The sequence below is a fragment of the Thalassophryne amazonica genome, chromosome 22 (genome assembly GCF_902500255.1).
Source record: "Thalassophryne amazonica chromosome 22, fThaAma1.1, whole genome shotgun sequence".
NCBI classification, from domain to species: Eukaryota; Metazoa; Chordata; class Actinopteri; order Batrachoidiformes; family Batrachoididae; genus Thalassophryne; species Thalassophryne amazonica.
The window spans coordinates 835597-862502 of NC_047124.1; the positions used below are offsets into that span (position 1 = coordinate 835597).

Below are 26906 nucleotides of genomic sequence, written 5' to 3' on the forward strand. Positions count from 1 at the left end.
TGGGTCATGGCTGGGTCTTCAGCATGACAGTGACCCCAAACACACAGCCAGGCCAACTAAGAGGGGCTCCGTAAGAAGCATTTCAAGGTCCTGGAGTGGCCTGGCCAGTCTCCAGACCTGAACTCAATAGAAAATCTTTGGAGGGAGCTGAAACTCCAAACCTGAAAGATCTAGAGAAGATCTGTATGGAGGAGTGGACCAAAATCCCTGCTGCACTGTGTGAAAACCTGGTGAAGAACTACAGGAAACGTCTGACCTCTGTAATTGCAAACAAAGGCTACTGTACCAAATAACACTGATTTTCACAGGTGTTCAAATATTTATTTGCAGCAGTAACATACAAATAAATTATTAAAAAAAAATCATACATTGTGATTTCCAGATTTTTTTTTTTTTTTAGATTATGTCTCTCGCAGTGGACATGAACCTAAGATGAAAATGATGATTTCTAAGTGGGAGAACTTGCAAAACCGCAGGGTGTTCAAATACTTATTTTCCTCACTGTATGTTTATACCCCCTCCTCCCAAACACACACTTGTGGCTTTTTCTAAATCTGAGTGTTACCATTTTGGGTTTAGGATTTTCTACAGACCTGTTCTTAAAATTTCAGCTTGTTCTGGTTAATTTCCATTATTTAGCCATTTTTAACTAATGCTCTCTGAATAATGTAATGTACAGCATCACTAAATCCTACACATTGTAGCTTTAAGGATTCACAACTTAATTATTTAATCTATTAGTGAGTAAATCTTTTTGACCAAGTCAAATTATTCAAGTGACATTATAATGAATCACTCACAGCCACATTGTTAGTTTCATTCCTAAGAAGTCCATAACTATCCAAAATTCAACCTTTAGAGATGAGAACAGTGGCTTTTTATATATTCAATCGGCTTCCTTTTTACAGCTATACATGTGATAATCAGCACCCTAATTAGACTAATTTAAAGCTTTAAAGGTGCAGCAGTAAGATCCAGTGCTGCTGAAACAAAAAGGGGAAACATTTATGGTGCAGGAGCCATTTTTAATGTTGCATAATCAAATATTTTTTGGCCAGTGTTGACAGACTGAGGGGAAAAAAACACCAACAAATAAAGTCAACACTGAAGAACGTTTGATCATAATAATGATTGTGCATGACGATTTATCAATGGCAGATCAGACTAACGTTGTCAACAATGCAATGATTCTATATAAATGACGCAAACCTTAAAGTGTGCAAAAAAAAAAAAAAAAAAAACTGCATGTGTTAAGGCACTCGGACAAAAGCCAAGTCTTCAGTCAAACTCGGGGTGCTGCGTTCCATTGGCAACAGCGTGAAAACTGTCAGGAATCGAACAGCCAATGAACACATGATGCCAATGACATGAATTGGTCCGTACTGCAGTTCTGCAGTGTGACGACCATCGGAGCATAAATACCAAACGCGTAGTGCAACACCCACTGCAAAAGTGCTTTAAAGCTTCGGGAGTAGGAACGATAAGCGAGCCGCTTGACACCCAAACCTCCATTCCTCAGAAGATGAACCTGCGGCTGCTGGAATGGCCGACTTTGTCCAGGTTGGGGTTGCAAGCAAACTGGATCATGGGTGGAGGGCCGCAACATCAGGATGAGGGTGTGGTCACTGGGTGGTGGCAGGTGGTCCCTCACCATGTCTTCACTGATGAAGCCTTGGCTGTACTCCCAGTCTGAAACACATGTCAGCCAGAATTACAATCTCACAGCGAGCCCTGGATCAAAATATGTGAGCAGGGCGTGACTGAAACACACAGCTGATTAGATAGACAGCTGCAAGTGTATCAACGTTTGTGGTCTGTACAGGAGCAGACGGCTCAGCTCACTTTTTCCTCACTACGCTGGCATGAGCAGGACTTTGACAGCAAACGTGTATCTGAGTGAATCAGTTCATCCAGCCATCTTATGCAGACAAGAAACTCAAACAGTAAACACCATCATCTGGTATATCTACAACGTAACCAAGACAACCTGCTCTAAATCTGATCATCAACCCAAAAGCTATTTTCCTTACAGTAGAGAAGATGTATAAAATCTGTGATTGTGCATTTTATGGTAAAAGTACCAAATCTGAGAGACAGACTTAAAAAAAAAAAAAATTAAAATTGAGCTTTGTTTTTTTTTTTTTGTCACAAATTAAGTCTCATTTTTTTATGGTTCTTTATGGTTATGGTATCCATTACAACCACAATTACAATTTTTGTTGTTTTGTTTTTTCCTTACACTTATCTATTCCCACAGTGGGGCCTTGCCATGCCCCCCCCCCACCCCTGTCGCCCCCCCCCATTTTGTTAAAAAAAATGTTTTTATTAAAATCTAATCACACATAATGAAAACAAAGTTGTGCAATATAAATTTTTATTCTTTACTTATCTGACCAAATTAAACATATGGAAATACTTCATCTCAGCAATCTGGTGATTAAAGGTCTGCCAGCTGCTGCAGTGACGCCAACCTGCTTCTTCAAATTGTGCGACGCGAGTTTTAACCAGAGAGTCTAAGTCAGTGGTCTCCAAACTATTCCAGAAAGGGGGCAGGTTTTCTTTGCAGCCACTGACTCCAGCAGGTGATTTCACTGATTAACACACTTTGAGCAGATGGGACGAGTTCATCAGTGAAATCACCTGCTGGAGTCAGTGGCTGCAAAGAAAACCTGCACCCTCTCTGCCCTTTCTGGAATAGTTTGGAGACCACTGGTCTAAGTGGTCCAAGTTGATTTGGTCCACTCCAATCATTTATGTCATGATGACACACTAAAATGACTTCAGTTTCTGAACACAAACCTCAGTGGAGTCAAACCAGCAGCAGTACCAACTTTGAACACTAGGGTGTGCACCAAGTCCACGTGAGGAAGCTCAAAGGGAGGAGCACCCCACTCAGAGTGCCGCTCTCGTTGGAGTGACAACACACAGAACGTGTCTCTTTGTCCCAGACTGATCTCTTTTCAGTTCTGACTTTAAACACCAAGTTAACCCCCAAGTCTGTCGTCTCCAACTGGAAATGGTCATCAAAACATTCCAATCATATCTTTCTGAACTCTTCCAAGCATCGAACTCCATTGTGCCAATGTTACAATGTGCTTGAACAATAACAGGTGAAGTTGCTCATGAAGTTTAAGTTTCTTAAATATTTATTACTGCCGCTCTTAAAACTTCAGTGATCTTTATAATTTTATTACTGGTAAATTTTAGAATTAATGTAGATGAGATATACTCATTATCTCACAAATTATCTTATCTGGGAACTACTTTTTGTGTAGGAATTCATCAAGCATGTTGGCCGTGGGCACGCACTGACACAGAATCCCCTGTGGAAAGTTGTTCGGCCATAACGAGAACGTCCACTTTTAGCTTGTCATAAGCTAAGATAGTGGCACTTGTGAGAGTGTGAGGGAGGAGACTGGTAAAGGGTTAGTTTGGTGGTGGTACCGTTGGGAGCTTTGTCCAGTGTGAACCACAGCCTGAACCGGTCTGGATTACTGACCAGGATTTCTTCCAGCTCTGGTCGCAGCAGAATGTCTTTCTCAGTCTGTGGACATGCAAATGTGGTTTTACGGTGTGTCCACTGTTCAGGAGCAGATCACAGTAGGAACATCACTTCTTGAAAACTCACCTGTGTTGGCAAAAAGCAGGTTGGCACACAGTGGGGTCCTGATGATCCTTCATCACAGCCCTGAATGAGCTGGAGCATGGGCGTGATCCTGACACAGATGACAAACCAACACAAAGCTCAGCCAACCCCACTTATTTAAAAATAATCATTATCACACCTAGGAAGGAATAAATTATGGTGCATCCACAACTATTCACAATACTTCACATTTTCCACATGTTATGTTACAGCCTATTACAGAATGGATACTTTTTTTTTTTTTTTTTTTTTTTTTTTTTTTTTTACTCAGACTTCAACTCACAACACCCCCATAATGGCAATGTTTTTTGAGATTTTGCTAATTTATTGAAAATAAAAAAACTAAGAAATCACATGTACATAAGTATTCACAGTCTTTGCCATGAAGCTCAAAATTGAGCTCAGGTGCCTCCTGTTTCCACTGATCATCCTTGAGGTGTTTTTACAGCTTAAATGGAGTCCACCTGGGGTCAATTCAGTTGATTGGACATGATTTGGAAAGACGCACACCTGTCTACATATAAGGTCTACAGTTGACAGAGCACAAACCAAGCATGAAGTCAAAAGAATTGTCTGTAGACCTCAGACAGGATTGTCTGGAGGCACAAAATCTGGGGGAGGAGGCTTCAGGGCAAGATATCTCAGGAGAGACCTGAAAATGTTGTGCACCACGCTCTCCAGCCACCCTGAGGAGCTTGAGAGGTGCTGCAAAGAGGAATGGACCAAACTGCCCAAAGATAGTTTGCACCAAGCTTGTGGCATCATATTCAAGAAGACTTGAGGCTGGAATTGCTGCCAAAGGGGCATCACAAAGTACTGCGCAACATGCTGTGAATCTGTATGGACATGTGATTTCCTTAGTGTTGTTATTTTTAACAAATTTGCAAAAATTCAAAAAACCATTGTCCTGTCATATGGGGTGTTGCAAGTAGAATTTTATTCCATTTTGGAATAAAGGCTGCAACATAAATGTTGAAAAAGTGAAGCTTTGTGGATGAACTGTGTATTTAAACTGAAGTACATGATGAGAACTGTTCATTTACTTCAGCTTCACACAAGTTAGAAGCCCCATTTTACCAAAACCACAAGTTTATCTTTGACTCAGACCCTGAAACAAACAGCTTCACCATATTTTTCTTTTTCAACAAGAATATGTCCAACTTGTAGTTTTTAAAATGTTGGTTTTGGTCTAAGTAAGCTGTTGTACAGTAGGATTTGGACTTTGGAGACTGGAACTTTTCCTTACCCGTCCCTCCGGCAATCATTCCCACGTTTGTGGCCTTCTTGATCTCCGCTGGAGACTTTTGTCAGACTGGATGGCAAACACACCTGTGGACACAGAGCGGCACACGTGACATTAAAACCGTTCAGCAGCCAGGTTGTGTGGCTTCACTACGTAGCTACGAGCTGTAACCAGAGCGCTGCACGCCTGCCAGTCTGTCCTTTGCCATTTTTGACTGATCACAGCTGCTGGTGGTATTCAGACATTCGTACCAACCCCAGTGTGCATCTTATCAACTTTCAGCTTTAGTTCATTTAAGTGTTGAGGAAAAATGCCACACTGGCCATTTAGGAGTTGCAGCCATTTTTTTTTTTTTTTTTACACACTTAAAACCTAACTTCTTTTTTGGAGCCCATAAGGAATTGTACAAGCTAAATCTAAGTTATTGTTCACAGAAATGATCTCTTCTCCAGCCTGTCTCCTTTAGGTAAGTCAGAGGATTGATACAAGAACATTTGCAAGTCACCAAATGGACTTAATTTCCATAAATCATTAAGAAATGCAAACAGCAGTATGTGCAAGAAGGAGACCAGTGAGGGAAGCCAACAAGACGCATCTGAAGACCGGTTTGAATGGAAGAACTGTGTTTCAACTTTTATCTGTTATGGAACAGAGAAGGTTTTTCTTAAGATTTCAGCTTGTTTGCTAGAAGACACATGGGAGACTCAAATCCAGATTAAATCAGTTTCTTTAACTTATAAGCATGAATCTGACTGAATCACACATAGGTGTCCTGAATTTTCCCCTACATATTCCACAATTCAATATTTTCTTCTGATCACGACACGGACACCATTGGTCGACAACGCATGTTGACGGGCCCTTATGATTGGCTGAACTTAGTAGCATTTATGATCAACTGAGACATCCCATGGCTTTAATGGCAAAAAAATTAAAAAAAAATGCCCGAATCTGCCCCCCCCCCAAATGTTCAAAAAAAAGTGTAAATCTTTTGCATTACTGGAAGTCAAATATGTAGCATTGTAGCAAATGGATCACTTTCTGAAGGTTAATTCAAAAAATCATCACGGCATGCTGAGGGCCAGAAACTACTGGGTATTAGAGCCTAGTCTGGCCCTCGAGTCAGCAGACTGTAATATGTTAGAACATCATGTTAGCCCTACATTAAAAAAAAAAAAAAAAACCAAAAAAAAGCTGAACAATCCCTGAAGTCAGAAGTTTATACTAATGTTTTTGTGAAAAAGAAAAGTTCCCATTTCTGGTTACCAAAGGTTCCTTTCAGCCATCTCTCATAAGCTGCAGTTCATGAAGCTCACCTTTGCCTTTGTATACAAGAAGTCCGCTGGGTCCTCTGAAGTCGACGAGGTCGTTGATCTTCAGGCTCTCCAGGTACTGACTCATCTTTCCACCCTCTGGGAATTTGGAATTGACACCTTTAAAGTAAATCTGAGACAAAGGAGAGACTTCTTTTAAATTAATGCTTTACAAAATATTTAAAAAAAAAAAAAAAATTGTTGTGTGATGTCTTTACTTTCACCACCAAGTCCACGTAGCCTTTGTCATCGTCGCTGGACACTGGCGTGTACGGACGAACCACCAGCTGTCCATTGATTCTTGCAGACAAATAGATGTGCTGTCCTGAGAAAGAAAAAAAAAAAACAAGACTAACGACAATCTGCAAATGGTTTCCATGAACGCTGAAGGAAACGAGGTGCAGCTGAAGCTGCTCACCGATGGGCAGACCGAGGACGTGCTCCAGGGAAGGCAGAGCAAAGCGGAATCTCCTGGTGTCATGGCTGACAATCTGAAAAAGGAGCAAACATCTGATCTTCACACAAAATCAGTTTTCTTTTTCAGTCCAACAAACTTTGCTCAATTTCCAGAACACAACATTCGTTTAGGACCAAATACGTTTGTCCATCTTGTGCTTTAAGAGAAAATATGTTTGATTCCAGGGATAAAAACAGCACATTTGAAGGTAACGTTTTTATTCTTCTGAGCATACTTCTTTTCTTCGTCTTTCGGCTGTTCCCGTTAGGGGTCGCCACAGCAGATCAATCGTTTCCATCTCACCCTGTCCTCTGTCACACCAACCACCTGCATGTCCTCTCAGCACATCCATGAACCTCCTCTTTGGTCTCCCTCTTCTCCTCCTGCCTGGTGGCTCCATCTCAGCATCCTTCTCCCTATATACCCTGGGTCCTCCCTCTCACCATGTCCAAACCATCCTCAGTCTCACCTCTCTGACTTTGGCTCCAAACCATCCAACCCGGGCTGTCCCTCTGATATGTTCATTCCTAATCCTGTCCATCCTCGTCACTCCCAAAGAGAATCACAACATCTTCAGATCCGCCTCCTGTCTTTTTGTTAGTGTCACTGTCCTCTAAGGTGTCCAACATAGCTGGTCTCACTACTGTCTTGTAAACTTCTCCTTCACTCTTGCTGATATTCCTCTGAGCATACAAAGACTAAAAATAACCAACAGAGTTAGTTCACTGTTTTACCAGCTCCCTTCAAAAACTATCACAGGACACACAATGACAGTGCAGCAGATAGAGTGTCTACAGAGAAATCCTGCGAACAGTGACACAAAGCACCACATGCAGGATCAAACACTCCAGACATTAACCCTTTCGAAAAATCCTGACTGGCCACTTGAATTTTAAATAGGCGGCAAGTCAGGGGTCTAAATTTACAAATGCTCCAATCATATTGCAAACTATACCACATTATTTGTCTAATCACAAGGACTCCAAAAAGGTACAGTTTGGACTAAAGGCACCTTGATACTTGCATGTATTTATTCCTCGCACTGCAGCAAAATTCGTCCTGCCAATGCAACCCGCTTTGTTCCGCTAGATGCTGCGCTTTGAGCCACTGAACACTGAAATATATAAAATAATTATTTTGTAGCGGACTAATCATTTGCTCTCAGAATTTGGCTGATGAAACCACCTCTAATCACTCCGGAATCACAGAGGAATTATCTACATGATATGGAGAACACATATGGAATCATCTCAAAGAGTAATTATTTGTAAGATTTATATTGTAATGGCTTGGTAAAACAGTTGCATTTTCATTCCTTCTTATGAGTATCAGGAAAATTATGTTTATTGTAGATTTAACTTCTTGTCACAATTGTTCAGATGAGCTGTGATGCGATGCACTGATGCAGTGTTTTTTTTGAATAAATTGCCCAAGTTTACGTGTGGGTCACAAAATTAATGAGTGCCAGAGATTTTGAACATTTCAAAATTCTCTTTGCGCACGCAGCCATGCACAGTTTACTCTCCAGTGCAGGGATCAAATCTGTGCAAGTGTCAAGGCACCTTATCTATGACAATGTTCGAGGGTAAAAACAGCAACAATGGTGACAAAGGTCCACTTCAGCTTGTACAGGGGTCAAGGGTTAAAGTTGCTTCAATTTTGGTTTTAAAAAAATATGATGCAAATTATTGGTTGAGTAAATAGGATTTTAAAAAGGAATAGTTTGCACCATGTGTCACATCTGTCTGTCAGTATCAGCATCACGGGTGAGATTAGTTACATTTCTGTAAGTTTGATACTTTCACAGCACGCTAACGCACTTCGTACGGCCAAGTCCAGGAAGTCTTGATGTAAGACAATTTGCCAGTTTTGAGTTTTCAGTGCCACAGTGGCTGCTGGGTAAGTTCAAAGGTCAATGCATAAACATTGCACATTCCCAGGATCATGGTGGCGAAGTACGGTCAAGTCTGTCTGTAGAATGGGAACGATTCCAGAAGTTTATTCATGCAAGGGGTTTATCAGTGACGGGGAGAGTGGAGGAGCTTCGAGCTTCAGTGTGCCGGTAAAACCCACAGAAAAAGAGGAGAACCGACTCCGAGCAGATCAGTTTACTGACAGTCGACAGCGTCGTCTTACTCCGTCCATCCGCCGACGTCCTGAACGGTTCGCTTGGTAGGTTAGTGCACTTATAGTAGAGATGAATCTTATCGCAGGCTGGAACTTCTAATATGTTTTTATTTTCCTTCTGCACGTGTGTCGTGGCTGACGTCACCCAGAAAACTCAACTCGCCAACAAAAATAAAAATATTATCATAAATAAAGTTCAGTCATCACTCCAGTTGAAGTTAATTCAGAGAAGTTTAACTCTAAACAGACGGCACTGTTAAACCAGTTCAAGTCAAGTTTAAGTTTGCTGGCTGGTGCAAAACTGATGACTGCTTTAAAAAAAAAAAAAAAAAAAAAAAAAAAAATGTAGTAGTGATGCGTGTTCTCAGCAGTGCATCAACTTTATGTTCATCTGTCTCAATATTTTAATTTTGAGTATAAATTTTTTTTTAGCCATTATCCCCATTTCCATTTTTATTCACACATTGTGTACATTTGGTCACGCGTTGTCTGACATGCAATGAATGAAGTCAAACAATGTCTTTTATTATAGTATATACTTTTATTTTATTCAGGAGAGGAGAAAGGAATCCATCACTGGCCACCATGTCTGTCCTGAGACATATCATGTCCTCAGTGGACAGGAGACGGACCTGCAGACAGGCTCCTTACAGACGACAGAGGAGGAAAAGACAACTCATACTTTGATTCAGAGTGGCTGAAGGACGTGTATTAGCCCTTCTATGAACATACACAGGCTTCCACACAAAGTTTGGGTGTGTGTCATAAAGAAGACGGTGAAGGTTGCCAGTGGCTGCTGCACTTGCTTTGCTTGGATTGTCAGCCAAATGATTAAGAACTGTATTATAGATGCTCATGTACAACTATAATATTGAATTTCAATAATATGAACATTACACATTACAGTGACGGTGTTCTGCTGACCAAGGTCTCATCTGCTCAATCTTCATGCAGATCTCTCCCCCCAGTCACCATATAAATAATAATAATAACAACAAAATCTTCTGAAAATTAAATGTTTGACTTTGTGTTTGAGTTGCATTGAAAAGGGGCCCCAAAATATCTCTTGGACTGGAAACCACTGCCCATCACATTCAGTGTGCAAAGTAAGTATGACATATCAAAAAGACAAAACTCTGCGGGATAAGACCATTTTTAATAAATGTATCTTGTAGTTACATTTGAATGAATGAACTGATTTGGCACACAGACAACAACAACAATAAAGTCACCAATAAATTTTCTGTTCTATTACTGTAAACTGGCCAATGCCTGTGTAGTGAAACCTGGTCATTTCAAAACTGCAAGGCTGAATGTCTTTTAAATAACATTGAAGCAGAGAAAAAAAATGAGCACTCACAGGGACCAGGAGCGGAGGTGCACGGCTCAAAAACTAAGGCAAAAATATAGCCAGCAACACTCAAATGTCCTTCTTAATAAAGGTTTTAATGACTCACAAGGCGAAAGGATCAGGAGCACACACGCGTCTTCATCAGTGTGTGAGGCCGTTCAGGAAATGACATCTTTTATGGTAACACCAATCAAAAACAGGTGTAGAACTCCACAAGACATGCAAATGCAGACATTACTAATAATAAACCAAAACATTCAAAAGTGGATAATAATAATAATAAGAAGAAGAAGGAAATAATAAAAAGAAAATAAGTAAGAAAAAGCCCACTGTAGAGAAAATACACTACAAAAAAAATTTACAATGCAAAAAAATTTTTTACACTTCAAAAGAAAGAGGGGAAAAAAAACAAAAAAAAAAAACCCATCCTCAACACGTAAGAGAACCAAAATGAGACCTACCAATATATAAAGGTCTACATCAACAGCTGTGGCTTGTATATACCACATATGGACACCAGTGAAAAAAGGCTCAAACTGAAACTACTGTCCTTAGGGCTACACACTTACAAAAAAACAGTATATAAAAAGTCATGAACAAATACAAAAACATATATCAATAACAATGAAGCTCATAGATAGAAACAATACAAAAAAAAAAAAAATCACATCAATCCTTAACAAAACCAAATAGGCATAGTAAAGGATAAAAAACACACCTCAAAAAAAATATAAGTACAAGGCCCAAAAAAGTAGGCACAAATAGAAAACCTATGACATACAAACTAAAGCATGGTTTACACATAGACGGTTTTGTCAGCGGGTAGTACGTAGACCGAAGTTCGCGGTAGTTCCAGCTGTTTTCGCGGTGGAAAGGGGTGGAGCATTTCGCCGGCGTTTTGAGCACTGTACTAGCCGCAAAAACGCGGATAAAACACCGCTAAATCCACCAAATAAAGCGCCGTTTTGACGCCGTAGCATCCGGCACACGTCAGTCAACGGGGGTTAATACCCAGTTCTATCCTTTACAATCGCAGGTTAAGACGCGCGTGAGAACGGCGGTGTTCTGCTGCCGCCGATAATGCCCTGTGTACCGCTGGATTTATCCAGGCAAATCCTGCGTTACTCCAGGAAATTTTGCATATAGGCACCGCCCCCAGAGTATAATTTGCTGAAGCAGCAGGAAAACATGCCTCTGTCACTGCAGGGGGAGGGAGATCATACTCAGCCTTTTCTTCTCCTTTTCCCCTCCTCAACGTGTTGCTCTGTCTCCACCACAGGGCTACCCTCTGCTTCTGAACCAGACCTCTTGGTAAGTCCTTGCCACTGCCAATTTTCTTTTAGGAGACATACTGGCGCTTCTCTGCAAAAATATCTGGAGCTGGCCACAAGTGAGAGGCCTGCATGCAGCGCGCTAGCGTTTTTTTTATATTGACCGCCGCCTATCGGCCGTTTGGAACACCATTAACTGGGAGGTAGCATTTAGAACAACGTACTGTCCGCTAGCGCCACCATTTTGTCTGCCTCTGTCGCTGGTTAAACGCCCTTGAGAACGCCGATGTGGGCTCTATCGCCATTTTACACGCCGTTGATTAGGGATACAACGCCGGCCGCCAATTACGGCGGTGTAAATTGCGGCACTACAGGAAGGGGCAGGATGAAACGGCGATTAAAAAGTATCAAACGCCGTTGTTTGCGTTGTCTCCGTCGTCACACGAATTGTCCAGGAGCGCTCCCGGAATTATTCGACAATTCCCGGTAAAGCCGGAACTAAGCCACGCCCCCTAGTGCCGGCGTTAACAATGGCGTGTGATCCTTAAGACGGCCAAAAACTCTTCCAGGACGCTTCCGGGAGCTCTTACCATCTATGTGTAAACGGGGCTTTAAAGAAAGCAGCCCAACAGTAATTCGTCATTCATTCCCTCGAAATTCAGTTTACAGTGTATGTATCCAAAATGCGTCCCGCTGTAATAGAAGCTTCTCCTATTACCTCCCCATCTAGGGGGTTCAACCATTTCTATACCTTGAAATCTGAGAGAACATACATCGTGGCCAGCACTCAAAAAATGTCTCCCCACTGAAGACTTTTCAACTCTGTTCCTAATGTTACTTTTATGTTCCGAGATGCGAGTCTGTACTTCTCTCTTAGTCTTGCCCACATAACACAGGCCCCAAGGGCATTGTAGCAACTAACAACAAACTTAGTTTTGCAGGAAATCCTGCTCTTCACCAAATATTTACGGTCGGGAATGTGGATGTGTAAAGTACGAGGGCTGTCCATAAAGTATAGGTCCTTTTTATTTTTTTCAAAAACTATATGGATTTCATTCATATGTTTTTACGTCAGACATGCTTGAACCCTCGTGCGTATGCGTGAGTTTTTCCACGCCTGTCGGTGACGTCATTCGCCTGTGAGCACTCCTTGTGGGAGGAGTCGTCCACCCCTCGTCGGAATTCCTTTGTCTGAGAAGTGCTGAGAGACTGGCGCTTTGTTTGATCAAATTTTTTCTAAAACCTTTGAGACACATCGAAGTGGACACGGTTCGAAAAATTAAGCTGGTTTTCGGTGAAAATTTTAACGGCTGATGAGAGATTTTGAGGTGATACTGTCGCTTTAAGGACTTCCCACGGTGCGAGACGTCGTGCAGCGCTCTCAGGCGCCGTCATCAGCCTGTTTCAAGCTGAAAACCTCCACATTTCAGGCTCTATTGATCCAGGACGTCGTGAGAGAACAGAGAAGTTTCAGAAGAAGGTCGGTTTCAGCATTTTATCCGGATATTCCACTGTTAAAAGGAGATTTTTTTTATGAAAGACGTGCGGGCAGATTGCAGCGTCCGGCTCGCAGCCGCTGCGACGCTCCGCCACAGGAAAAACACCTCTGTTGGAAGCCTAAGGACAAGTTGGAACATGTCCAGCTGTTAAACAATTTCTCATATACTCACTCCACTGAAAGCCATCAAAAGCTGCCTGGATTTTACAAATGGTTATCAACATGGAGGTGTTTTTCCTGTGCCGCCGCTCCGCCCCGCGTCGGCTGCGTCCCGCGCACGGACCCATCCGCACGTCTTTCATTATTAAAATCTCCTTTAAACAGTGGAATATCCGGATAAAATGCTGAAAACCGACTTCTTCTGAAACTTCTCTGTTCTCTCACGACGCCTGGATCAATAGAGCCTGAAATGTGGAGGTTTTCAGCTTGAAACAGGCTGACAAACGGCGCCTGAGAGCGCTGCACGACGTCTCACACCGTGGGAAGTCCTTAAAGTGACAAGTATCACCTCAAAATCTCTCATCAGCCGTTAAAATTTTCACCGAAAACCAGCTTAACTTTTCGAACCGTGTCCACTTCGATGTGTCTCACAGGTTTAGAAAAAATTTTGATCAAACAAAGCGCCAGTCTCTCAGCAACTTCTCAGACAAAGGAATTCCGACGAGGGGCTGGACGACTCCTCCCACAAGGAGTGCTCACAGGCGAATGACATCACCGACAAGCGTGGAAAAACTCACGCATGCGCACGAGGGTTCAAGCATGTCTGACGTAAAAACATATGAATGAAATCCATATAGTTTTTGAAAAAAAATAAAAAGGACCTATACTTTATGGACAGACCTCGTAGTCTCTCCCTAAATCATAGCGTTACACTGAACACAACCCTGGCAAGGATAATTCCCATTAGGCAGTGAAGACAAAAAAAAAAAATGTTCCGGGTGCATATATGTGTCTGTCTTAACAAGCTTGTCTCAGGTAGGGGCTCTCTTATGGGCAAATATAGGCAACTCTTGAAACAAATGGCCAACTTGTGGATCACTTGACAAAATGTACCAATATTTCTTAACACTGTTTTTAAGATCTTGCGTGATATCTGAGAAAGTAGTGGCACAGACCAACCGTGAAGTATTGGATGGACGAGGTTTAGGAGTTAAAAGTGACCGTCTGTCAATTTGTTTGACCCTGTGCCGGCAGTCCACCAGTGTCTTTTTGTCATATCCTTTTACTAGAAATCTATTATAGAGTTCCTCTGCCTGTACATCAAATCTCTCCTCAGTACTACAAATTCTCCTTACTCTCAAAAATTGACTGAAAGGCAGACTCTTTTTAAGGCCAGATGGATGATAACTGGTGAAATGCAAATAACTATTAGTGAGTCTTTTTCTTATACAGACTGGTACTAAAATAGTCATCCTTACACATGTTGTATGTTCTCTCAGATTTCAAGGTATAGAAATGGTTGAACCCCCTAGATGGGGAGATAACAGGGAGAAGCTTCTATTACAGCGGGAAGCATTTTGGATACATACACTGCAAATGGAATTTCCGAGGGGAATGAATGAGGAATTACTGTTGGGCTGCTTTCTTTAAGTTTGTATGTGTCACTAGGTTTTCTATTTGTGCCTACTTTTTGAGCCTTGTACTTTTAGTTTTTTTTTTAGGTGTTGTTTTTATCCTTTACTATGCCTATTTGGTTTTGTAAAGGCTTGATGTGTGATTTTTTGTATATCTGTATTGTTTCTATCTATGAGCTTCATGTTATGATATGTTTTTGTATTTGTTCATGAATGTCTTTTATTTACTGTTTTTTTGTAAGTGTGTAGCCCTAAGGACAGTAGTTTCAGTTTGAGCCTTTTTTCACTGGTGTCCATGTGTGGTATATACAAGCCACAGATGTTGATGTAGACCTTATATATTGGTAGGTTTATTTTGGTTCTCTTACGTGTTGAGGATGTGTTTTGTTTTGTTTGTTTTCTTTTGTAGTGTAAAAAATTTTTTTGCAGTGTAAATTTTTTTGTAGTGTATTTTCTCTACAGTGGGCTTTTTCTTATTTTCTTATTATTATTATCCGCTTTTGAATGTTTTGGTTCATTATTAGTAATGTCTGCATTTGCATGTTTTGTGGTGTTCTACACCTGTTTTTGATTGGTGTTACCATAAAAGATGTCATTTCCTGAACAGCCGCCTGGGTCCCACCGAATAATGAAGGATGAAGAAGGAGCCACGCATGGGTGTGGAGTGATTATTCAAAGAATGACCCACGTTTTCATCTAACACGTATCCACTACTAAAGTGCCTCTCTATCAGTGGTGGGCACAGATAACCAAAAAATTAACTTCGATAAAGATAAAACAATAAACCACCCAAAAATTTATCAGAAGTTACAGATAACCGATAAATTCCAATATTATCTCTGGCACATTTACAACTACTAGTAAAACAAATTTAATAGCTTCTAATAATATTAAAAATAACAACAGACCCAAACAATAAGACCATACTTTTTTCTTTCAACATTCAGCCCCTGCTGGAAGCTCTTGTTTATTTCAGCCCTCCCAGCACAGAGGCACTCAGAGCAGCCATAAAGCCAGCTCTCTATCAATGACAACCGACAGGTCATTAGAGCCTGGAATGGCTCGTATCAGCCATGCTAAGCCACGCATGAGCCACGCAGTGCTGTGTAGCGTGATGTTATCAAGCTATAAAAACATTAAAAATAGTTACCTTAAGCTGTTCAAAATATATTCCACATTGAGCAGGAAAGAGAGGGAAAAAAAAAAAGCGTCCAGATGAAACAGTCCTCTGTGATTCCAGAAGTGATTAGAGGTGTTTTCAGCATCCAAGGTTTCCAAGGTGGAACTGTGTGCAAGAGAAGAGCCGCTCCAAAAATAGCCTCTCAGGTCCTGCGTAACTGCCAGGTGCATGGATAATAGGCTTTTAGCAGACTCGTAATCACCACGCAAATGCCTCTAACCCGTCGCAGTAACTCGAACACAAACTGCGCCACGCTGTTGTTGCTAAATTTTGAACATCTTGAAATTAGCGCCACGCTCAGAGAGGAGCCTCGTTAACTGAAGATAATGCCTCTAAGAGCCACTCTGAGCCACTATACTGCCACGATAGCTCACGAAACAAAAAAAAGGGTGCGTGGCTCCTTCACTCGGTGGGACAGAGGTTTACACACTGATGAAGACCTAGTTGAAACGCGTCTGTGGTCCTGATCCTGTCGCCTTGCCGTGAGTCATTAAAACCTTTATTAACAACACTTGAGTGTTGCTGGCTATATTTTTACATTGACTTAGTTTTTGAGCTGTGCACTTCCAGTCCTGGTCCCTGTGAGTGCTCGTTTGTTTTCTCTGCTTTGATTGTCACTGAACGTAGCACCACTCTCACTGGCATGTCCAAAATGGCTACATATGAGGATCTTGATAAGCTAACACAGGAGCGGGCTACTACGCTGGCCTTTACAGACACTGTCTCAGAAAGTATTTTGAGTCCGTTTCCTGAGGACATGCTATCTTCCTCCAGCTTTGATGTGGACTCTGCAGCGTTTTTTTTCTCAGCGTTATGAGGATTTGTTGAAAAGTGAAGTACGCATACATCTGCATGGCTCGACGTTGGCTCATTACTGGCACAACCAGAGGATTCCCAGAGGCTTGAGAATCCACAAGGAACCAGCGCTTGGCAGAGGTGACAAAGACTTTTGTGCGAAGTGGTGTGAAATCCTTAATAAATGCTCCTTCGACCTCATGCTTCTCATTATGAAATATGCTGACTCTGAACTTTCTAAGATTCAGACTGATATCGCGGGTTTGTGTGATGAAATGAACAAGAACTTCGACACGCCCCAGCTAGAAGAGATATTTACAACTTGTTCTGAATCGAGAGACTCTTATAAGAAGCAGTTGACAGAGAAAAAAAAAAAAAAAAAAAAGGAAAAATACCGGAGGGATACCATGGACTATAAGAATGGTAAGATCTATCCATGGATGTCTGCAGTTGGCTTCACACAATGGGTAGGGCGCCAACGCCGAGGGCAGTACATGCCTTGCGCCGGTGCTCGACCTCATGGGGGATCCAGCAGTGATACATCTACAGATAACAGCCGCGGTCACCGTTTTTTAGAGAGACATACCGGGAGATATCATACGAGGAGCACTGGTCGAAGCGGCGGACAAGGAGGGGCGGGAGACGGAACCATCCGCACTTGATACCGGATACCATAGTCCTGGAGAGCGGCTTGTCACTGGTCAACTTGTCCAACAGACCCTTATCTGAGGAGGAAGCCTCAGTCTTACAAAAAGGTCTTTCTTTTGTTCCTTCACAAAAAGCTAAATCTTTTGAAACTAGAGTTGAAATGTATACGTTTTTAAGAGTTGTGAAGCTGAAAGCTTTTTTCTACAAGGGGCCGACTCATGCTCCATCTTTCTCACAGAGGTGTAATGTCCAGTCTGTCCAACTCGAATTGTCTTCTGACCCGTCCTCCAGTTATCCTGCTCTGAAAGCGGGACTGAGGGCCAAAAGTACATTTGTTCCTCCTGCGTTGAATCCAGCAGTGGCCACGTTTTGTACACTTATGGAAAAAGAGGTGATTGATTTAACTAAAAACGCTAAGAAGCTGCATTCCAATTTAAGCCCACAAGAGCAAGAAGCCTTGCGACGTCTATCTAGTGATACTGATATTGTTATTCGGAATGCGGATAAGGGGGGTGCTGTGGTTATTCAGAGTAAAGTCTGTTATAGAAATAAGATTCTTCGGCAACTGAGTGATAATTCTTTTTATGTCCTCTCTCATATGATCCCACTGTTAGATTTCAAGATGAAATTTATTCTTTTCTCAAAAATCAGTGGATGAAAAACTTACCACACTACATTAATTTTCTTTTTCAAAGATATCCAGTGCGTCCTATTTTTTACACTCTTCCTAAGATACATAAGAGTTTGGTTGAACCAGTACCTGGACGTCCCATTGTTGCAGGCAATGACTCTTACAGAGCCTATTTATATTTATCAACATATTAAACAACTGTTTTTTCAGCTACTGTCATTTATTAAAGACACTACTGATTTTCTTAATAAATCAGAGGTGATACAGAGTGTTACAAAAGAGGACTGTCTGCACAATGGACGTAGCCAGTCTGTATACAAATGTACCACATGTTGAAGGGCTACTAGCATTGAAAATTTTCCTTGATACAAGAGATAATCCTGTCCCTCCCACGAACTTCCTTTTGGACATGTCTGAACTTATTTTGAATAGAAATTATTTCAAATTTGAGGATTCCTATTTTTTACAATGTCAAGGTGTTAGTATGGGCAGTGTATGTAGTTCAAATTATGCCAATTTATTTATGGGCAAGTTTGAAGAAGATTTTGTATACAATAATAATCCATTTTTACCGTTTTTGAAGTGTTGGTTTCGCTATATAGATATCTTTTTCATTTTTTTCTGGAACTGTGGCTCAACTTGAGGATTTTAAGGTTTATATTGATTCTAGGATGCCAGGTAGCAGGGGTGGTGGCCAAGTGGTTAATGCGCTTGGTTTCAGTTCAGAAGGTTCCTGGTTCAAATCCCACCCCTGCCACATTTCTCCATGTAATGTGGAGTGGCGTCAGGAAGGGCATCCGGCGTAAAACTTGTGCCAATTCAACATGCAGATCCACCTTGGATTTGCTGTGGCGACCCCAAGTGCAAACAAGGGAGCAGCTGAAGGGACTTACTTTACTTTTACTATTGATTCTAGGATGACTACTATCAAGTTTACGCTAGAATTTAGCTCTGATTCTGTTTCTTTTCTTGATGTGAATGTGTAAGGATGACTATTTTAGTACCAGTCTGTATAAGAAAAAGACTGACTAATAGTTATTTGCATTTCACCAGTTATCATCCATCTGGCCTTAAAAAGAGTCTGCCTTTCAGTCAATTTTTGAGAGTAAGGAGAATTTGTAGTACTGAGGAGAGATTTGATGTACAGGCAGAGGAACTCTATAATAGATTTCTAGTAAAAGGATATGACAAAAAGACACTGGTGGACTGCTGGCACAGGGTCAAACAAATTGACAGACGGTCACTTTTAACTCCTAAACCTCGTCCATCCAATACTTTCTCAGATATCACGCAAGATCTTAAAAACAGTGTTAAGAAATATTGGTACATTTTGTCAAGTGATCCACAAGTTGGCCATTTGTTTCAAGAGTTGCCTATATTTGCCCATAAGAGAGCCCCTAACCTGAGACAAGCTTGTTAAGACAGACACATATATGCACCCGGAATATTTTTTGTCTTCACTGCCTAATGGGAATTATCCTTGCCAGGGTTGTGTTCAGTGTAACGCTATGATTAAGGGAGACTACTTTACACATCCACATTCCGACCATAAATATTTGGTGAAGAGCAGGATTTCCTGCAAAACTAAGTTTGTTGTTTACTTGCTAAAATGCCCTTGGGGCCTGTGTTATGTGGGCAAGACTAAGAGAGAAGTACAGACTCGCATCTCGGAACATAAAAGTAACATTAGGAACAGAGCTGAAAAGTCTTCAGTGGGGAGACATTTTCTGAGTGCTGGCCACGATGTATGTTCTCTCAGATTTCAAGGTATAGAAATGGTTGAACGCCCTAGATGGGGAGGTAACAGGGAGAAGCTTCTATTACAGCGGGAAGCATTTTGGATACATACACTGTAAATGGAATTTCCGAGGGGAATGAAGGAGGCATTACTGTTGGGCTGCTTTCTTTATGTTTGTATGTGTCATAGGTTTTCTATTTGTGCCTACTTTTTTGGGCCTTGTACACATACATACATATATACATACATACATACATATATATATATATATATATATATGTATGTACAAGTACATAAGTACATATATATTTTTTTTTTTGAGGTGTGTTTTTTATCCTTTACTATGCCTATTTGGTTTTGTAAAGGCTTCATTGTTATTGATATATGTTTTTGTATTTGTTCTTGAATGTCTTTTTATGTACTGTTTTTTTGTAAGTGTGTAGCCCTAAGGACAGTAGTTTCAGTTTGAGCCTTTTTTCACTGGTGTCCATATGTGGTATATACAAGCCACAGCTGTTGATGTAGACCTTTATATATTGGTAGGTCTCATTTTGGTTCTCTTACGTGTTGAGGATGGGTTGTGGTTTTTTTCCCCCCTTTCTTTTGAAGTGTAAAAAATTTTTTTGCAGTGTAAATTTTTTTGTAGTGTATTTTCCCTACAGTGGGCTTTTTCTTACTTATTTTCTTTTTATTATTTCCTTCTTCTTCTTATTATTATTATCCGCTTTTGAATGTTTTGGTTTATTATTAGTAATGTCTGCATTTGCATGTCTTGTGGAGTTCTACACCTGTTTTTGATTGGTGTTACCATAAAAGACGTCATTTCCTGAACGGCCTCACACACTGATGAAGACCTAGTCGAAACGCGTCTGTGCTCCTGATCCTGTCGCCTTGTGAGTCATTAAAACCTTTATTAAGAAGGACACTTGAGTGTTGCTGGCTATATTTTTACATTTTAAATAACACTGCTCATACTGTTCTTATGAAAAACATATCTACATTTTTTTGGTAACACACATTGTTATTTGTTAATTATTATAGTGGGGGCAGCAAATTGCAAAGTGCTGCACGGACTAACACAGTGTCATCCAGGACTAGAACAAGAGGAACTGGCACCGTGTTTTTAATATGGCAACCCATTTCATCCTCCCAACAGCCCGTTCAACGTGAATCTGGGCATTTGCAATTTTTCTCGTCTTTGCAACATCAGCAGCAGTTTGTTGATCAAAGCCTAAGCTGGGAGAAGGGATGTGCAGTTTGGCACGGCGCATAAAAAGTTCACATCATTTCTGGAGGAAAAAGTGAAAAACATTAGCCTTTTCTTAACCCTCTTACATTAACCCTACATTTGTGGCCAAGCCCCCCCAAAATCTACCTTTTTGCAGTGTAACTACAGTAAACACCAGGATTGTAAAATTTTTGACCTCTAGTCTAAAAGTGAAAGAAGCTTCTTGTTTCAATGACAATGTTACAAATGTGATTCTTAATGTATTGAGAACAAAATTTATCTTGTCTGCTTTTTTTTTTTTTTTAGATATATTAAAATAAGAAAAAAAAGTCTACCTTTATGATAACCTAGTATGGTGTGTGCATAAGTGAAAAGCTGATACAAAGAGAAAAATAACAATTAATAACGTTAAACATAAATATATGCAACAGTTTAACTGTTCTAAGGAGAGTGTGAGAACTACAGACAGTAAAGTGTTCACAGTCTGATCATTTTGCTGCTTTGTTTCCTAACCCTGGAAGTGTCTCGTCATAGAACAGAGCCGACGTGGTCCAACTACTGACTTTAGAAATGTTTACATACCGTTTTCTGTCCACACCGGGACTTCTCTCGGCTCTTTAAGCTGTTATGTTGCTTCAAAAACAGTCTTATCAACGTGAATGGCGGTCTGTTTAAATGCACTGACCTTTGAACCGGAAGTGTTATGAGCTCTGTGCACATGCGCACTGAGAAACTCGAAAGTGGCTGATGTCACACCCCTCCAAGTCGTCACTCATCTTCTCAAGTGCTACAATCAGAGCAATGACGGCGGCACTACAGCTGCTGGTTTCCAGAACCAAATACCCCAAAATCTTGTCAGCGCAATAACTTCTTTCCTGAATGGCTAACTGCCACCAAAGTTGACATGTGTGTTAGGCACAGTGACCCCAGAAAACTGTTGATTTTAAAAGCCAGACTGCGCCACGGTTGGAAGCAGACAGTCGGTCTCACCTGTTTGTCAATGAGGCGCAGCGCGTACTTGATGTTGGGGTCTTGCAGGGTGATGGCAGGTCTCCTCTTGGAGAAGAGGAGCCTGAAGAAGAAGTTGATGATGCTGTCCAAGCCGCCTCGGATCAGCTGTGGACCAGAGCACAGCTCAGTGAGCGAACATTAGCCTCCGTAGGGCCTCGGCGGGGCGTTGTCTGCCTGGACACGGAGAGCCGCCGTGACTCTCCGTGTCCTGCCTGTTAGCTTTGCTAACAAGCGAGAATGAACTAACACACAAAAAGCGGCTAAAGTAAAAAATAATTAAATAAATAAAAATCTTAAAGTTATACTTACGCCAATGATGTAAGACAGCATGTTTAACCCGTTCAGATAACTGGAAAGTTGTTAGTTAAAGCAGAGAATCACCGAGCGCAAGACTCACGAAGAACTTCACTGCCGAAGATAGCCGAACGGACAGATCACGTGACAAGCTGAACCGAACTGATGACGACACGTCTTGCGTTCCGCCCCTTTAAAGCGACAGTGACTCTCTTGTCTTTGCTGTGTTCCAGAAGTTAAATATATAAAACCACAACAACCTGATACAGGTAAAGGCACATTTGTGGGTAAGATTAAAGTGTAGGTGACACAATATGTCATGTATTTTTGAGTATTTAAGACTAAAATTAAACAACAGTTTTAAAATTCATCCTTTTCCTGGTGCACACTTACTGAAGAGATAAATATTCGGATTTTGAACTGTGCACTGCTAAAAACCAGGAACTTCCGGGCGACTTCTGACATTGGAGAAGACGGAGGAAGTGACATCAGCACGAGAACCATTATCTTAATAGTCCTATTAATTTATGGATTAATTTATGGATTTTACAGGCTACTGACAGCCCCGTTTCCACCGAGTGGTTCGGGTCGGTGCTGCACGGTGTCATATGTGTCAGAACAATTCATTCTCACAGGCAGAATTCTTTTGAATGGCAGGTGGAAGACATATATTGATGAGCGTGAACGCACAGTGTCTGTGGCGTCTCCACTCGACACAGAGGCAAAAACTGAGGATTTTATTTTAATAATTTTATTTTATTTTATTGTTTTGTGGATCATGGTAAATGGACTGCATTTATATGGCACTTTTCCATCTGCATCAGACGCTCAAAGTGCTTTACAATAATGCCTCACATTCACCCTGTTGTCAGCCATACAAGGTACTCAATACACACCGAGAGCAACTAGGGCATTAAGGACCTTGCCCAAGGGCCCTTAGTGATTTTCTGGTCAGGCTGGGATTTGAACCAAGCATCTCAAGCCCAACACTGAACCATCAGACACCACCTCCCCAATCATGGGATAATTTCGTCGCATGCAGACTGAGATGTTATGTAGATGAGGGACTGTGTGTCTTTCAGCTTGAGACGCAAAGCGGACCCGTGGTGGAAGAGGTCCACTCACAGCAGAGACTCGATCCATCAGCCGCACACACAATCAACAGATTACTCCTGTAGCTGACCGTGCCAGTCCCGGATCAGTACAGCAGAGACTCAACCCATCGGATAAGTTTTCATCAGACTGAAGATGATCTCATTGAAACGGACAGGTAAGACGATATTATTTACTCCTTGTGTGAATGGTTTTAATATTTAATAATAATGTGTTACACTACTAACGTACAGTACACTAACTGTATTCAAGAAGGAAACAAGATTTATTTAAAAAATAGCTGATATTTTCAGTGTTGTGTGGGCCGCTGAAGAGGAGGTACTGCTGGCCCACCACCATCAGATGGCGCCCTGCTTGAAGTGCAGGCTTCAAGCACGAGAGGGCGTCATAACAACCGGGAGTGACAGCTGTCACTCATCCACATCACCACCACCATAAAGGCCGGACTGCAACTCCACCTCCCTGCCGAGAAATCAGCTACCTTGGAGGGAATTTCTCTGCTGTATTTAACGCTGACTTATAGTCTGAACTTCTTTGCAGCCATTTTCCTGTGGTGTTGCCTTATCTGTGGGATTGGCGTTTGGTGTGATCAGCGACGGCTTTGCTTCACACCCCAACCAGATAAGTGGTTAGACAGGAGCTGCACGAGTGTGTGATTGGAGGTGGAGGTGCTCCCTCCCAAAAGAACACAGACTGTGGGATTACTGAGTGTGCGAACTCACACTCATCAATACTGTTTCTGTTCTCTGCCAGCAGTACCAGGTCTGACAGCTGGAGACGGTGGCCACCTGGGGCTCCAGGACTTGGCGGCTCCAGTGTTCTTCAGATCTGTTGGCGTTGAAGGCCGTGTGGGATCCGCCTCGGTTCAGGACGGACGTCTCCTATCCTCAAGCCTGCCCACACGTAACTCAACATTTAATTGTCTGTGGTACCAAAACTGTATTTGTCTGTATTCCGTTGTGCACTTCACAACATTAAATTGTTACTGTTTAGCTTATCCATTGCCTGTTCATTTAACGCCCCCTGTTGTGGGTCCGTGTTCCTACACCTTCACAACATTCAGTCCCTTTTCAGGTACATACACTTCAGATTTGAAATGCATGTACCTGTTTCTAAGAAAAAACCATAAATAAAAATCCACACTTCTTCATCACTTTTTTTTCTGATGTCACAGATAGCACTATGTAACAAATTTTTATTTTTGTTTTGTTCCTGGGTACACAGTGTGTTTTCTTAACCTGTTGTGCCTTAAATAAATAGAAAATAGCTGTTATTCCACAGAAACTTTGCTTCTGTGATCAGGACAATGATATTTTGAAATTTGTCTGTTTTCAAGAATATTCTCGATTCGCCTTCACTACTACTGAGTAGTCTTCTAGAATATTCTTGAACTGCTAGAACTGCCCAGAATTTTCTAGAAGTTTCCAGAATTATCTAGAAATTTCAAGAAACATTTAGAAGTTTCTAGAACGTAAAAAAAAAATCAAAGTTTGTGCTGAATGTAGTCATTTTTCCATAGACTTTAGACATAAGCAGTTTAAATATAACACTTAGAAGCCAGGAACAAAAATTGTGTTACATAGTGTAGTAAAACAAAATATTTTTTAATCAGTTGATTATGACCAAAGAGCTGGCAAAAAAAAATCATCACCTGCATGCTGAAATTGCCTACATTATTTATTTTAGAATCACCACTGTGTGTTCTGAACTCTCCAGTATCATCACTGTTGTTAGACTGAAGGTTTCTTCTCCCTCATTGTGGTCTAAATAAGGCTCTAAGCCATCAGGCTGTGTGTGTCCCCCACAGCTTCTTCAGACTGGACTGAAAAAAAAAAAAATCCTCCAAAAACAGCTCGACCTCCGCCGTGTTTAAAGTTGATTTGGGCTTGAACCAGCAGGTTCGTTCTGGTGATGACGTAGAAACATGAGGGCTGAAACAGAGCGCAGGCTTCAGACAGCTGGAGTTTATCCTTCACCTGCGCACTTTCATCAACTTTTATTGTTCGGGATTTTTTTTAATATCAACATTTCATAATTTTTTTTTGCTGTCACCTACACTTTAAAGTTATGAAAAACAAATATTAATATTAAGGTTGTGAAAAACAAGTCCATGAACATTTACAAGGTCATTTTTTATTTGTTATCATGTGTATATATCAAGTAGTTTTCATCATTTCCATACTTCGACTTGACCACTAGGTGTCGGTAAAGTCACTGCTTGTTACTTCATTGTCCCCAAAATCAAGACTAAACAAATGCATGGGTCAAAGTTTTGGAAAAGGGTGGTCCTGTCCAGGGTGTACCCCCCTCCCCCCACCCTGTGACTGCTGGGATAGGCTCCAGCCCCCGTTAAAGATGACTGAATTTTTACACAGTAAACGTGACAATTAAAGGTCATGGGGGGCAGAGCCTATCCCAGCAGTCATAGGGCGTGAGGCAGGGTTCACCTTGGACAGGACACCAGTCTGTCACAGGGACACAGAGAGACAAACAAACACATACATACCTACAGACGATTTAAAGTTCCCAATCCACTTAACCTGCATGTCTTTGAATGTGGGAGGAACCCACACAAACACGGGGAGAACATACAGACACTCCACACAAAAAGGTGGGTGGGAATCAAACCCATGACCTTCTTGCTGTGAGGCAACAGTACTAACCACCAAGCCACCATGCTTGGTAAAATGAAAAATGAAAAATAAAATAAAATTAAGATAGGGGAGAAGAAATACTACAAAAAAGCTAGTAGTGCGTAATCAAAAAATATCATCAGGAAGAGTAACAGGAAGACAGAGGAAGGGAAGGAGAGGAACAGTAGTAAATAAAAATGGTAAATGGGCTGCATTTATATAGCACTTTTCCATCTGGATCAGAAGCTCAAAGCACTTACAATGATGCCTCGCATTCACCCATTTACACACCAATGTCAGGGTGCTGCCATGCAAGGTACTCACTACACACCGGAAGCAACTAGGGGATTAAGGACCTTGCCCAAGGGCCCTTAGTGATTTTCCATTAAGGGTGGGGTAAACCCCACCAGTATGTCTGGTATTTATATTTGTGTATTTCTATTCATATTTGCAACTTTGTTTTTTGTTTGTTTGTTTGTGCCGCAACCAAGATAAAAAAACGTGCTCCAGGAGTACGGGGTCCTTTGTTAAGGGCTATCCGGTCCCTGTACGACCACAGCAGGAGTTTGGTTCGCACTGCCGGTAGTAAGTCAAGCCTGTTTCCAGTGCACGTTGGCCTCCGCCAGGGCTGCCCTTTGTCACCGGTTCTGTTCATTACCTTTATGGACAGAATTTCTAGGTGCAGCCAAGGTGTAGAGGGGATCCGGTTTGGAAACCACAGAATTTCATCTCTGCTGTTTGCAGATAATGTGGTCCTGTTGGCTTCGTCAAACCAGGACCGTCAGTGTGCACTGGGGCAGTTTGCAGCCGAGTGTGAAGCGTCCAGGATGAAGATCAGCACCTCCAAATCCGAGGCCATGGTTCTCGACCGGAAAAAGGTGCCTTGCCCTCTTCAGGTCGGTGGTGTGTCCTTGCCTCAGGTGAAGGAGTTTAAGTATCTCGGGGTCTTGTTCATGAGTGAGGGACGGATCGGTGCAGCGTCTGCAGTGATGCGGTCGCTGTATCGGACCGTCGTGGTGACGAGAGAGCTGAGCAGGGGGGCAAAGCTCTCGATTTACTGATCGATCTACGTTCCGACCCTCACCTATGGTCATGAGATTTGGCTCATGACTGAAAGAACAAGATCGCAAGTACAAGCGGCCGAGATGAGTTTCC

General features: G+C 41.6%; 1 pseudogene; it reads right to left on the reverse strand.

Moving 5' to 3' along the window:
- Positions 1–1440: 1440 nt before the first annotated feature.
- On the reverse strand, positions 1441–22174 carry LOC117503894 (annotated as a pseudogene).
- Between the last annotated feature and the right edge of the window lie 4732 nt (positions 22175–26906).